This window comes from Calliopsis andreniformis, unplaced genomic scaffold (genome assembly GCF_051401765.1).
Source record: "Calliopsis andreniformis isolate RMS-2024a unplaced genomic scaffold, iyCalAndr_principal scaffold0171, whole genome shotgun sequence".
In the NCBI taxonomy this organism is placed as follows: Eukaryota; Metazoa; Arthropoda; class Insecta; order Hymenoptera; family Andrenidae; genus Calliopsis; species Calliopsis andreniformis.
The window spans coordinates 95533-111454 of record NW_027480580.1 but is presented as its reverse complement, the minus strand read 5'-3'; positions in this window follow the sequence as shown (position 1 = coordinate 111454).

Here is a 15922-nt window from a genome sequence, read left to right as displayed (position 1 = left end):
GAGGATTGAGGATTGAAGATTGAGGATTGGGTATTGAGGATTGAAGAATGATAATTGAGGGTTGAGGATTGAAGATTGAAGATTGCAGATTGAGTATTGAGGATTGAAGACTGAGTATTGAGGATTGAGGATTGAGGATTGAGGATTGAGGATTGAGGATTGAGGATTGAAGATTGAGTATTGAGGATCGAATATTGAGTATTGAGGATTGAAGATAGAGGATTGAGGATTGAGGGTTGAGGATTGAGGACGAGGACTGACTGTTGAGGATTGAGGTCTGAGGATTGAGGATTCAGGATTGAGGACTGAGGATTGAGGATTGAGGTTTGAGCATTGAGGATTGAAGATCGAGGACTGGGGATTGAGGATTGAAGATGGAGGATTAAGGATTGAGGATTGGGGATTGAGGATCTAGGATTTGAGACCGATTATTGAGGATTGAATATTGACGATTGAGGATTGAGGGTTGAGAATTGAGAATTGAGGATGATGACTGAGGGTTTAGGATTGAGGATTGAGGAACGAGAATTGAGGATTGAGGATTGAGGATTGAGGATTGAGGATTGAGGATTGAGGATTGAGGATTGAAGATTGAGTATTGAGGATTGAAGACTGACGATTGAGGATTGAGAATTGAGGATTGGGGATTGAGGATTGAGCATTGAATATTGAGGATTGAGGTTTGAGGACGGAGGATTGAGGATTGAGGATTGAGGATTGAGGATTGAGGATTGAGGATTGAGGATTTTGGATTGAAGATTGAGGATTGAGGATTGAGCATTGAGGATTGAGGGTTGAGTATTGAGGGTTGGAGGTTGTGGACTCAGGATAGATGATTGAATATTGAGGACTGAGTTTTGAGGATAGAGTATTGAGAATTGATGTTTGAGAACTAAGATTTGAAGATTGAAGGTTGAGGATTGAGTATTGAAGACTGAGAATTGAGGATATTCTACTGATCATTGAGGATTGCGAATTGAGGGTTGAGGATTAATGGTTGAGACTGTGGGTTGAGGATTGAGCATTGAGGATTGAGGATTGAGGATTGAGGATTGAGGATTGAGGATTGATGGTTGAGGATTGAGGATTGAAGATTGAGGATTCAGGATCGAGTATTGAGTATTGTATACTGATAGTTGAGGTTTGAGTGTTGTGAATTGAGGATTGATCATTGATTATTGAGGACTGAAGTTTGAGGAATGAGGATTGAGGATTGAGGGTTGAGGATTGAGGACTGAGGGCTGAGGATTGAGGTTTGAGAATTGAGGATTGACAATTGAATATTGAGGATTGTGGCTTGATGACTGAGGATTGAGGATTGAGGATTCAGGATTGAGAATTGAGGATTGAGGATTGAGGACGGAGGATTGAGGATTGAGTATTGAGGATTGAGGATTGAGCACTGTGGGCTGAGTATTGAGGATTGAAGGTTGAGGACTGAGGATTGACTATTGAATATTGAGGATTGGGTGTTGTGGATAGAGTGTTTAGAATTGATGTTTGAGGACTAAGATTTGAAAATTGACGATTGAGGATTGAGTATTGAAGACTGAGAATTGAGGATATTCTACTGATGATTGAGGATTGAGGATTGAGGATTGAGGATTGAGGATTGAGGATTGAGGATTGAGGATTGAGGATTTTGGATTGAGGATTGAGGATTGAGGATTGAGGATTGAGGATTGAGGACTGAGGGCTGAGGATTGAGGTTTGAGAATTGAGGATTGACAATTGAATATTGAGGATTGTGGCTTGTTGACCGAGGATTGAGGATTGAGGATTCAGGATTGAGAATTGAGGATTGAGGATTGAGAACGGAGGATTGAGGATTGAGGATTGAGTATTGAGGATTGAGGACTGAGGATTGGGGATTGAGGATTAAGGATTGAGGATTGAGGATTGAGGATTAAGGATTGAGGATTGAGTATTGAGGATTGAGGTCTGAGTGTTGAGGATTGAAGGTTGAGGACTGAGGATTGACGATTGAATATTGAGGACTGGGTGTTGAGGATAGAGTGTTGAGAATTGATGTTTGAGGACTAAGATTTGATGATTGAAGATTGAGGATTGAGTATTGAAAACTGAGAACTGAGGTTTTCCTCTTGAGTATTCAGAATTGAGAATTGGGGATTGAGGATTAAGGGTTGAGGATTGATGGTTGAGGTGTGAGGATAGACGATTGAGGATTGTAGATTGTGGACTGAGGCTTGAGGATTGAGGTTTGAGGATTGAGGATTCAGGATTGCGGATTGAAGATTGAGGATTGAGGATTGAGGACTGAGGATTGAGGATTGAGGATTGAGGATTGAGGATTGAGGGTTGAAGATTGAGGATTGATGGTTGAGTATTGAAGATTGAGGATTGGGCATTGATGATTGAGAATTGAGGATTGGGGTTGAGGGTTGAGCATTGAGTATTGAGGATTGAGGTTTGAGGACGGAGGATTGGGGATTGAGGATTGAGAATTGAGGATTGAGGTTAGAGGTTAGAGAACTTCGGATTGAGGATTGAGGATTGAGGATTGAGGGCTGATTACTGCGGGCTGAGGGTTGAGGATTGAGGATTGGGGATTGAGGATTGACGATTGAGGATTGAGGATTGAGTATTGAAGACTGAGGACAGAGGCTTGAGGACTGAGTATTGAGGATTGAGTATTGAGGATTGATGGTTGAGGATTGAGGATTGAGGATTGAATATTGAGGATTGAGTATTGAGGATTGTGCATTGAGGATTGAGGATTGAGGACTGAGGATTGAGGATTGAGGATTGAGGATTGAGGATTGAGTATTGAGGATTGAGGATTGAGGATTGAGGATTGAGGATTGAATATTGAGGATTGAGGATTGAGGATTGTGCATTGAGGATTGAGGATTGAGGGTTGAGGATTGAGGTCTGAGTGTTGAGGATTGAAGGTTGAGGACTGAGGATTGACGATTGAATATTGAGGACTGGGTGTTGAGTATAGAGTGTTGAGAATTGATGTTTGAGGACTAAGATTTGAAGATTGGAGGTTGAGGATTGAGTATTGAAGACTGAGAATTGAGGATATTCTACTGATGATTGACGATTGCGAATTGAGCGTTGAGGATTAATGGTTGAGACTGTGGGTTGAGGATTGAGCGTTGAGGATTGAGGATTGAAGATTGAGGATTGAGGACTCAGGGTTGAGGTTTGAGGATTGACGATTGAGGTTTGAGGATTGAAGTTTGAGAATTGTTTATTCATGTTTGAAGATTGAGGATTGAGGTTGATGTTTGAGGGTTTAGGATTGATAATTGAGGATTGTGGATAGGGGATTGAGGACTGAAGATTGATGATTGAGGTCTGAGGAATGAGGGTTGAGGATTGAGGTTTGAGTATTGAGGATTGAGGATTGCGGATTGAGGGTTGAGGATTGAGGATTGAGTGTCGAGGATTGAAGATTGAGGATTGAGGATTGAGGATTGAGGTTTGCGGATTGAGGATTCAGGATTGAGAATTGAGTGTCGAGGATTGAAGATTGAAGAATGAGGTTTGAGGATTGTAGATTGAACATTGAGGACTGATTGTTGAGGATAGAGTGTTGAGAATTGATGTTTGGGAACAGCGATTTGAAGATTGCAGATTGAGGATTGAGTATTGGAAAATGAGAATTGAGGGTTATCTATTGAGGGCTGAGAATTGAGGATTGAGGATTGAGGATTGTGGATTGAGGATTGAGGATTGAGGATTGTAGGTTGAGGAATGAGGATTGACGATTGAAGATTGAGTATCGTGGACTGAGGATTGAGGATTGAGGGTTGAAGATTGAGGATTGAGGACTGTCGATAGAAGATTGAGGAGTGAGTATTGAAAACTGAGAATTGAGGTTATTCTATTGAGGATTGAAAATTGAGGATTGAGAATTGAGGATTGAGTGTTGAGGATTGAAGATTGAGGATTGAGAATTGATGATTGAGGATTGAGGATTGAGGATTGAGGGTTGATTACTGAGGGTCGAGGATTGAGGGTTGAAGATTGAGGATTGAGGATTGAAGACTGAGAATTGATGATTGATGATTGATGTTTGAGGATTGAGGATTGATGATTGAGCATTGAGGATTGAGGATTGAGGATTGAGGATTGATGGTTGAGGATTGAGGATTGCCGATTGAGTATAGAGGATTGAAGAGTGAGTGTCGTGGACTAAGGATTGAGTATTGAGTGTTGAAGATTGAGGATTTAGGACTGACGATTGAAGATTGAGAACTGAGTATTGAAAACTGAGAATTGAGGATATTCTATTGAAGATTGAAGATTGAGGGTTGAGGATTGGGGATTGAGGATTAAGGGTTGAGGATAGAAGGTTGAGGTTTGAGGATTGACGATTGAGGGTTGAGGATTGGGGACTGAGGATTGAGGATTGATGGTTGAGGATTGTGGACTGACGATTGAGGATTGAGGGTTGAGGATACAAGATTGAGGATTGAGCATAGAGTATTGAGGATTGAGCATTGAGGATTGAGTGTTGAGGGTTGAAGGTTGAGGATTGAGAATTGATGATTGAGGATTGAGGATTGAGGGTAGAGGGTTGATTACTGAGGGTTGAGGATTGAGGATTGAAGATTGATGATTGAGGATTGAGGATTGAGGATTGGGGATTGCGGATTGAAGATTGAGGATTGAGGATCGTAGGTTGAGGAATGAGGATTGACGATTGAAGATTGAGTATCGTGGACTGAGGATTGAGGATTGAGGGTTGAAGATTGAGGATTGAGGACTGTCGATTGAAGATTGAAGAGTGAGTATTGAAAACTGAGAATTGAGGTTATTCTATTGAGGATTCAGAATTGAGGATTGAGTGTTGGGTATTGAGTATTGAGCATTGAGGACGGAGGATTGAGAATTGAGTATTGAGGATTGAGGATTGAGGATTGAGGATTAAGTATTGAGGATTGAGGATTGAGGATTGAGGATTGAGGATTAAGTATTGAGGATTGAGCATTGAGGATTGAGGATTGAGGATTGAGGTCTGAGTGTTGAGGATTGAAGGTTGAGTACTGAGGATTGACGATTGAATATTGAGGACTGGGTGTTGAGGATAGAGTGTTGAGAATTGATGTTTGAGGACTAAGATTTGAAGATTGATGGTTGAGGATTGAGTATTGAAGTCTGAGAATTGAGGATATTCTACTGATGATTGAGGATTGCGAATTGAGGGTTGAGGATTAATGGCTGAGACTGTGGGTTGAGGATTGAGCGTTGAGGATTGAGGATTGAGGATTCAGGATTGCGGATTGAGGATTGAGGATTGACGATTGATGGTTGAGGATTGAGGATCGAGGATTGAGCATTGAATATTGAGGATTGAGGTTTGCGGACGGAGGATTGAGGATTGAGGGTTGTGGATTGAGGATTGAGGATTGAGAATTGAGGATTGAGGGTTGGGTATTGAGTATTGAACATTGAGGATTGAGGGTTGAGGATTGAGGACGGCGGATTGGGGATAGAGGATTGAGGATTGAGGATTGAGGATTGAGGATTGAGGATTGAGGATTGAGTGCTGAATATTGAGGATTGAAGGTTGAGGACTCAGGATTGACGATTGAATATTGAGGACTGGGTGTTGAAGATAGAGCGTTGACACTTGACGTTTGAGGACTAAGATTTGAAGAAAGAAGATAGAGGATTTAGTATTGAAGACTGAGGACAGAGGGTTGGGGACTGAGTATTGAGGATTGAGGATTGAGGATTGATGGTTGAGGATTGAGGATTGAGGATTGTGGATTGTGGATTGTGGATTGAGGATTGAGGATTGAGGATTGAGGTTTGTGGACTGAGGACTGAGGATTGAGGATTGAGTATTGAGGATTGAGGATTGAGGATTGAAGATTGAATATTGATGATTGAACATTCAGGATCGAGGATTGAGGGTTGTGAATCGAGGACGAGGACTGAGGGTTGAGTATTGATGTTTGAGGTCTGAGGATTGAGGATTGAGGATTGAGAATTGAGGATTGAGGATTGAGGAATGAGGATTGAAGATTGAGGATTGATGATTGAGGATTGAGGATTGAGGATTGAGGATTGAAGATTGAGGATTGGGTATTGAGGATTGAAGAATGAGGGTTGAGGATTGAAATATGTGAATTGAGGATATTCTATTGAGGATTGAGGATTGACGATTGATTTTTGAGGACTGAGTGCTGAAGATTGAGGATTCAGGATTGAGGATTCGGGATTGAGGTTTGAGGACTGAGGATTGAGGGTTGAGGATTGAGGATTGAGGATTGAGGATTGACGGTTGAAGATTGAGTATTGAGGATTGAAGGTTGAGGATTGAGGATTGAGGATTGAGGATTAAGTATTGAGGATAGAAGATTGAGGATTGGGGACTGAGGATTGAAGATTGATGGTAGAGGATTGAGGATTGAGGATTGACGCTTGAGGATTGAGGATTGAGGATGGAGGATAGAAGAGAGAGGACTGAGTTTTGAGGATTGAAGTATGAGGATTGAGGATTGAGGATAGAGGATTGAGGATTGAAGACTGAGTATAGAGGATTGAGAATTGAGGATTGAGGATTGAAGATTGTGTATTGAGGATTGAAGATTGAGGATTCAGTATTGAGGATTGAAGCTTGAGGATTGGGTGTTGAGGATTGAAGAATGAGGATTGAGGATTGAGGATTGAGGATTGAGGATTGAGGATTGAGGATTGAGGATTGAGGATTGAATATTGATGATTGAAGATTGAGGATTGAGGATTGAGGGTTGTTGATTGAGGACAAGGGCTGAGGGTTGAATATAGATGTTTGAGGTCTGGGGATTGAGGATTGAGGATTGAGAATTGAGGATTGAGGATTGAGAATTGAAGATTGAGGATTGGGTATTGAGGATTGAAGAATGATAATTGAGGGTTGAGGATTGAAGATTGAAGATTGCAGATTGAGTATTGAGGATTGAAGACTGAGTATTGAGGATTGAGGATTGAGGATTGAGGATTGAGGATTGAGGATTGAGGATTGAAGATTGAGTATTGAGGATCGAATATTGAGTATTGAGGATTGAAGATAGAGGATTGAGGATTGAGGGTTGAGGATTGAGGACGAGGACTGACTGTTGAGGATTGAGGTCTGAGGATTGAGGATTCAGGATTGAGGACTGAGGATTGAGGATTGAGGTTTGAGCATTGAGGATTGAAGATCGAGGACTGGGGATTGAGGATTGAAGATGGAGGATTAAGGATTGAGAATTGGGGATTGAGGATCTAGGATTTGAGATCGATTATTGAGGATTGAATATTGACGATTGAGGATTGAGGGTTGAGAATTGAGAATTGAGGATGAGGACTGAGGGTTTAGGATTGAGGATTGAGGAACGAGAATTGAGGATTGGGGATTGAGGGCTGAGTATTGACGATTGAGTATTGAAGATTAGGGATTGATTACTGAGGATTGAGGATTGAGGATTGAGGATTGAGGATTGAGGTTTGAGGATTGAAGATTGAGGATTGAGGATTGAGTGTTGTGGATTGAGTACGAGGGCTCAGGGTTGAGTATTGATGTTTGAGTTCTGAGGATTGAGGATTGAGGATTGAGGATTGAAGATTGAGGATTGGGTATTGAGGATTGAAGATTGAGGATTGAGGATTGAGGGTTGTGGATAGAGGACGAGGACTGAGGGTTGAATATTGATGTTTGAGGTCTGAGGATTGTGGATTGAGTATTGAGGGTTGAAGGTTGCGGATTGAGAATTGAGGATTGAGGATTGAGGATTGGGGACTGAGGATTGAAGATTGAGGTTTGAGGATTGAGGATTGAGGATTGACGCTTGAGGATTGAGGATTGGGGATGGAGGATAGAAGAGAGAGGACTGAGTATTGGGGATTGAAGAATGAGGATTGAGGATTGAGGATTGAGGATTGAGGATTGAAGACTGAGTATAGAGGATTGAGAATTGAGGATTGAGGATTGAAGATTGAGTATTGAGGATTGAAGATTGAGGATTCAGGATTGAGGACTGAAGATTGAGTATTGAGGATCGAATATTGAGTATCGAGGATTGAAGATAGAGGATTGAGGATTGAGGTGTGAGGATTGAGGACGAGGACTGACTGTTGAGGATTGAGGTCTGAGGATTGAGGATTCAGGATTGAGGACTGAGGATTGAGGATTGAGGTTTGAGCATTGAGGATTGAAGATCGAGGACTGGGGATTGAGGATTGAAGATGGAGGATTAAGGATTGAGGATTGGGGATTTAGGATCTAGGATTTGAGATCGATTATTGAGGATTGAATATTGACGATTGAGGATTGAGGGTTGAGAATTGAGAATTGAGGATGAGGACTGAGGGTTTAGGATTGAGGATTGAGGAACGAGAATTGAGGATTGGGGATTGAGGGCTGAGTATTGACGATTGAGTATTGAAGATTAGGGATTGATTTCTGAGGATTGAGGATTGAGGATTGAGGATTGAGGATTGAGGTTTGAGGATTGAAGATTGAGGATTGAGGATTGAGTGTTGTGGATTGAGTACGAGGACTCAGGGTTGAGTATTGATGTTTGAGTCCTGAGGATTGAGGATTGAGGATTGAGAATTGAGGATATTCTATTGAGGATTGAAAATTGAGGATTGAGGATTGAGGATTGAGGATAGAGGATTGAGGATTGAACATAGAGTATTGAGGATTGAGCATTGAGGATTGAGTGTTGAGGATTGAATATTGAGGATTGAGAATTGATAATTGAGGATTGATGATTGAGGATTGAGGATTGAGGACCGAGGGTTGAGGATTGAGGATTGAAGATTGAGTATTGAGGATTGAAGATTGAGGATTGAGGATTGTGGATTGAGCTTTGAGGACTGAAGGTTGAGGTTTCGGGCTGAGTGTTGAGGGTTGAGTGATGAGAATTGATGTTCGTGGATAGAGATTTGAAGATTGCAGATTGAGTATTGTGTATTGAGACCTGTGAATTGAGGATATTCTATTGAGGTTTGAGGATTGACAACTGATTGTTAAGGACTGAGGGCTGAAGGTTGAGGATTCAGGATTGAGGATTCAGGATTGAGGTTTGAGGACTGAGGATTGAGGATTGAGGTTTGAGGACTGAGAACTGAGGATCGAGGATTGAGAGTTGAGGATTGAGGATTGAGGATTGAAGATTGAGGATTAGGTATTGAGGATTGAAGAATGAGGTGTGGGTATTGAGGATTGAAGAATGAGGATTGAGGATTGAGGATTGAGGATTGAGGATTGAAGGTTGAGGATTGGGTATTGAGGGTTGAAGATTGCGGATTGAGGATTGAGGATTGAGGATTGAGGATTAAAGATTGAGGATTGAGGATTGAGGATTGATGATTGAGGATTGAGGATTGAGGATTGAAGATTGAATATTGATGATTGAAGATTGAGGATTGAGGATTGAGGGTTGTGGATTGAGGACGAGGACTGAGGGTTGAATATTGATGTTTGATGTCTGAGGATTGTGGATTGAGGATTGAGGATTGAAGATTGAGTATTGAGGATTGAAGATTGAGGATTGAGGATTGAGTATTGAAGATTGAGGATTTGGGACTGAGGATTGAAGATTGAGGATTGATGATTGAGGATTGAGGATTGAGGATTGAAGATTGAGAATTGGGTATTGAGGATTGAAGAATGAGGGTTGAGGATTGAAATATGTGAATTGAGGATATTCTATTGAGTATTGAGGATTGGCAATTGATTTTTGAGGACTGAGTGCTGAAGATTGAGGATTCAGGACTGAGGATTCGGGATTGAGGTTTGAGGACTGAGGATTGAGGGTTGAGGATTGAGGATTGAGGATTGAGGATTGAGGATTGAAGATTGAGTATTGAGGATTGAAGATTGAGGATTGAGGATTGAGGAGTGATGATTAAGTATTGAGGATAGAAGATTGAGGATTGGGGACTGAGGATAGAAGATTGATGGTTGAGGATTGAGGATTGAGGATTGACGCTTGAGGATTGAGGATTGAGGATGGAGGATAGAAGAGAGAGGACTGAGATTTGAGGATTGAAGAATGATGATTGAGGATTGAGGGTTGAGGATTGAAGATTGAAGACTGAGTATAGAGGATTGAGAATTGAGGATTGAGGATTGAAGATTGAGTATTGATGATTGAAGGTTGAGGATCGAGGATTGAGGGTTGTGGATTGAGGACGAGGACTGAGGGTTGAGTATTGATGTTTGAGGTCTGAGGATTGAGGATTGAGGATTGAGAATTGAGGATTGAGGATTGAGGGTTGAAGATTGAGGATTGGGTGTTGAGGATTGAATAATGAGGATTGAGTATTGACGATTGAGGATTGAGGGTTGAAGGTTGAGTATTGAGGATTGAAGATTGAGGATTGAGGATTGAGGATTGAGGATTGAGGATTGAAGATTGAGGATTGAGGATTGAAGTTGAGGATTGATGATTGAGGATTGAGGATTGAGGATTGAGGACTGAGGATTGAAGATTGAGGATTGGGTATTGAGGATTGAAGAATGAGGATTGAGGATTGAGGATTGAGGATTGAGGATTGAAGATTGAGTATTGAGGATTGAATGTTGACGGTTGAGGATTGAGGATTGAGGATTGAGGATTGAGGACTGAGGATCGAGGATTGAAGATCGAGTATTGAGGATTGAATATTGATGATTGGGTATTGAGGATTGAGGATTGAGGATTGAAGATTGAGGATTGAAGATTGAGTATTGAGGATTGAAGATTGAGGATTGAGGATTGCGGATTGAGGATTGAGGATTGAAGATTGTGTATTGGGGACTGAGTGTTGAGGATTGAGTGATGAGAATTGATGTTTGTGGATAGAGACTTGAAGATTGCAGATTGAGTATTGAGTATTGAAAACTGTGAATTGATGATATTCTATTGAGGATTGAGGATTGACGTCTGATAGTTCAGGTCTGATGTCTGAAGGTTGAGGATTCAGGATTGAGGTTTGAGGACTGAGGGTTGAGGATTGAGGTTTGAGGACTGAGAACTGAGGATCGAGGATTGAGAGCTGAGGATTGAGGATTGAGGATTGAAGATTGAGGATTAGGTATTGAGGATTGAAGAATGAGGAGTGGGTATTGAGGACTGAAGAATGAGGATTGAGGATTGAGGATTGAGGATTGAGGATTGAAGACTGAGTATTGAGGATAGAATATTGAGGATTGAGGATTGAGGATTGAGGATTGAGGATTGAGGATTGAGGATTGAAGATTGAGTATTGAGGATTGAAAATTCAGGATTGAGGATTGAGGATTGATGATTGAGGATTGAAGATTGAGGATTGGGGATTGAGGATTGAGGATTGAAGGTTGAGTATTCAGGATTGGAGATTGACGATTGAGGATTGAGGACCGAGGGTTGAGGATTGAGGATTGAAGATTGAGTATTGAGGATTGAAGATTGAGGATTGAGGATTGTGGATTGAGCTTTGAGGACTGAAGGTTGAGGTTTCGGTCTGAGTGTTGAGGGTTGAGTGATGAGAATTGATGTTCGTGGATAGAGATTTGAAGATTGCAGATTGAGTATTGTGTATTGAGACCTGTGAATTGAGGATATTCTATTGAGGTTTGAGGATTGACAACTGATTGTTAAGGACTGAGGGCTGAAGGTTGAGGATTCAGGATTGAGGATTCAGGATTGAGGTTTGAGGACTGAGGATTGAGGATTGAGGTTTGAGGACTGAGAACTGAGGATCGAGGATTGAGAGTTGAGGATTGAGGATTGAGGATTGAAGATTGAGGATTAGGTATTGAGGATTGAAGAATGAGGAGTGGGTATTGAGGATTGAAGAATGAGGATTGAGGATTGAGGATTGAGGATTGAGGATTGAAGGTTGAGGATTGGGTATTGAGGATTGAACATTGGGGATTGAGGATTGAGTATTGAGGATTGAGGATTGAGGATTGAAGATTGAAGAGTGATGATAGAAAATTGAGGATCGAGGATTGAGGGTTGTTGATTGAGGACGAGGACTGAGGGTTGAGCATTGATGTCTGAGGTCTGAGGATTGAGGATTGAGGATTGAGAATTGAGGATTGAGGATTGAGGATGGAGGATAGAAGAGAGAGGACTGAGTTTTGAGGATTGAAGTATGAGGATTGAGGATTGAGGATAGAGGATTGAGGATTGAAGACTGAGTATAGAGGATTGAGAATTGAGGATTGAGGATTGAAGATTGGGGACTGAGGATTGAAGATTGATGGTAGAGGATTGAGGATTGAGGATTGACGCTTGAGGATTGAGGATTGAGGATGGAGGATAGAAGAGAGAGGACTGAGTTTTGAGGATTGAAGTATGAGGATTGAGGATTGAGGATAGAGGATTGAGGATTGAAGACTGAGTATAGAGGATTGAGAATTGAGGATTGAGGATTGAAGATTGTGTATTGAGGATTGAAGATTGAGGATTCAGTATTGAGGATTGAAGCTTGAGGATTGGGTGTTGAGGATTGAAGAATGAGGATTGAGGATTGAGGATTGAGGATTGAGGATTGAGGATTGAGGATTGAGGATTGAGGATTGAATATTGATGATTGAAGATTGAGGATTGAGGATTGAGGGTTGTTGATTGAGGACAAGGGCTGAGGGTTGAATATAGATGTTTGAGGTCTGGGGATTGAGGATTGAGGATTGAGAATTGAGGATTGAGGATTGAGAATTGAAGATTGAGGATTGGGTATTGAGGATTGAAGAATGATAATTGAGGGTTGAGGATTGAAGATTGAAGATTGCAGATTGAGTATTGAGGATTGAAGACTGAGTATTGAGGATTGAGGATTGAGGATTGAGGATTGAGGATTGAGGATTGAGGATTGAAGATTGAGTATTGAGGATCGAATATTGAGTATTGAGGATTGAAGATAGAGGATTGAGGATTGAGGGTTGAGGATTGAGGACGAGGACTGACTGTTGAGGATTGAGGTCTGAGGATTGAGGATTCAGGATTGAGGACTGAGGATTGAGGATTGAGGTTTGAGCATTGAGGATTGAAGATCGAGGACTGGGGATTGAGGATTGAAGATGGAGGATTAAGGATTGAGAATTGGGGATTGAGGATCTAGGATTTGAGATCGATTATTGAGGATTGAATATTGACGATTGAGGATTGAGGGTTGAGAATTGAGAATTGAGGATGAGGACTGAGGGTTTAGGATTGAGGATTGAGGAACGAGAATTGAGGATTGGGGATTGAGGGCTGAGTATTGACGATTGAGTATTGAAGATTAGGGATTGATTACTGAGGATTGAGGATTGAGGATTGAGGATTGAGGATTGAGGTTTGAGGATTGAAGATTGAGGATTGAGGATTGAGTGTTGTGGATTGAGTACGAGGACTCAGGGTTGAGTATTGATGTTTGAGTTCTGAGGATTGAGGATTGAGGATTGAGGATTGAAGATTGAGGATTGGGTATTGAGGATTGAAGATTGAGGATTGAGGATTGAGGGTTGTGGATAGAGGACGAGGACTGAGGGTTGAATATTGATGTTTGAGGTCTGAGGATTGTGGATTGAGTATTGAGGGTTGAAGGTTGCGGATTGAGAATTGAGGATTGAGGATTGAGGATTGGGGACTGAGGATTGAAGATTGAGGTTTGAGGATTGAGGATTGAGAATTGACGCTTGAGGATTGAGGATTGGGGATGGAGGATAGAAGAGAGAGGACTGAGTATTGGGGATTGAAGAATGAGGATTGAGGATTGAGGATTGAGGATTGAGGATTGAAGACTGAGTATAGAGGATTGAGAATTGAGGATTGAGGATTGAAGATTGAGTATTGAGGATTGAAGATTGAGGATTCAGGATTGAGGACTGAAGATTGAGTATTGAGGATCGAATATTGAGTATTGAGGATTGAAGATAGAGGATTGAGGATTGAGGGTTGAGGATTGAGGACGAGGACTGACTGTTGAGGATTGAGGTCTGAGGATTGAGGATTCAGGATTGAGGACTGAGGATTGAGGATTGAGGTTTGAGCATTGAGGATTGAAGATCGAGGACTGGGGATTGAGGATTGAAGATGGAGGATTAAGGATTGAGGATTGGGGATTTAGGATCTAGGATTTGAGATCGATTATTGAGGATTGAATATTGACGATTGAGGATTGAGGGTTGAGAATTGAGAATTGAGGATGAGGACTGAGGGTTTAGGATTGAGGATTGAGGAACGAGAATTGAGGATTGGGGATTGAGGGCTGAGTATTGACGATTGAGTATTGAAGATTAGGGATTGATTTCTGAGGATTGAGGATTGAGGATTGAGGATTGAGGATTGAGGTTTGAGGATTGAAGATTGAGGATTGAGGATTGAGTGTTGTGGATTGAGTACGAGGACTCAGGGTTGAGTATTGATGTTTGAGTCCTGAGGATTGAGGATTGAGGATTGAGAATTGAGGATATTCTATTGAGGATTGAAAATTGAGGATTGAGGATTGAGGATTGAGGATAGAGGATTGAGGATTGAACATAGAGTATTGAAGATTGAGCATTGAGGATTGAGTGTTGAGGATTGAATATTGAGGATTGAGAATTGATAATTGAGGATTGATGATTGAGGATTGAGGATTGAGGACCGAGGGTTGAGGATTGAGGATTGAAGATTGAGTATTGAGGATTGAAGATTGAGGATTGAGGATTGTGGATTGAGCTTTGAGGACTGAAGGTTGAGGTTTCGGGCTGAGTGTTGAGGGTTGAGTGATGAGAATTGATGTTCGTGGATAGAGATTTGAAGATTGCAGATTGAGTATTGTGTATTGAGACCTGTGAATTGAGGATATTCTATTGAGGTTTGAGGATTGACAACTGATTGTTAAGGACTGAGGGCTGAAGGTTGAGGATTCAGGATTGAGGATTCAGGATTGAGGTTTGAGGACTGAGGATTGAGGATTGAGGTTTGAGGACTGAGAACTGAGGATCGAGGATTGAGAGTTGAGGATTGAGGATTGAGGATTGAAGATTGAGGATTAGGTATTGAGGATTGAAGAATGAGGTGTGGGTATTGAGGATTGAAGAATGAGGATTGAGGATTGAGGATTGAGGATTGAGGATTGAAGGTTGAGGATTGGGTATTGAGGGTTGAAGATTGCGGATTGAGGATTGAGGATTGAGGATTGAGGATTAAAGATTGAGGATTGAGGATTGAGGATTGATGATTGAGGATTGAGGATTGAGGATTGAAGATTGAATATTGATGATTGAAGATTGAGGATTGAGGATTGAGGGTTGTGGATTGAGGACGAGGACTGAGGGTTGAATATTGATGTTTGATGTCTGAGGATTGTGGATTGAGGATTGAGGATTGAAGATTGAGTATTGAGGATTGAAGATTGAGGATTGAGGATTGAGTATTGAAGATTGAGGATTTGGGACTGAGGATTGAAGATTGAGGATTGATGATTGAGGATTGAGGATTGAGGATTGAAGATTGAGAATTGGGTATTGAGGATTGAAGAATGAGGGTTGAGGATTGAAATATGTGAATTGAGGATATTCTATTGAGTATTGAGGATTGGCAATTGATTTTTGAGGACTGAGTGCTGAAGATTGAGGATTCAGGACTGAGGATTCGGGATTGAGGTTTGAGGACTGAGGATTGAGGGTTGAGGATTGAGGATTGAGGATTGAGGATTGAGGATTGAAGATTGAGTATTGAGGATTGAAGATTGAGGATTGAGGATTGAGGAGTGATGATTAAGTATTGAGGATAGAAGATTGAGGATTGGGGACTGAGGATAGAAGATTGATGGTTGAGGATTGAGGATTGAGGATTGACGCTTGAGGATTGAGGATTGAGGATGGAGGATAGAAGAGAGAGGACTGAGATTTGAGGATTGAAGAATGATGATTGAGGATTGAGGGTTGAGGATTGAAGATTGAAGACTGAGTATAGAGGATTGAGAATTGAGGATTGAGGATTGAAGATTGAGTATTGATGATTGAAGGTTG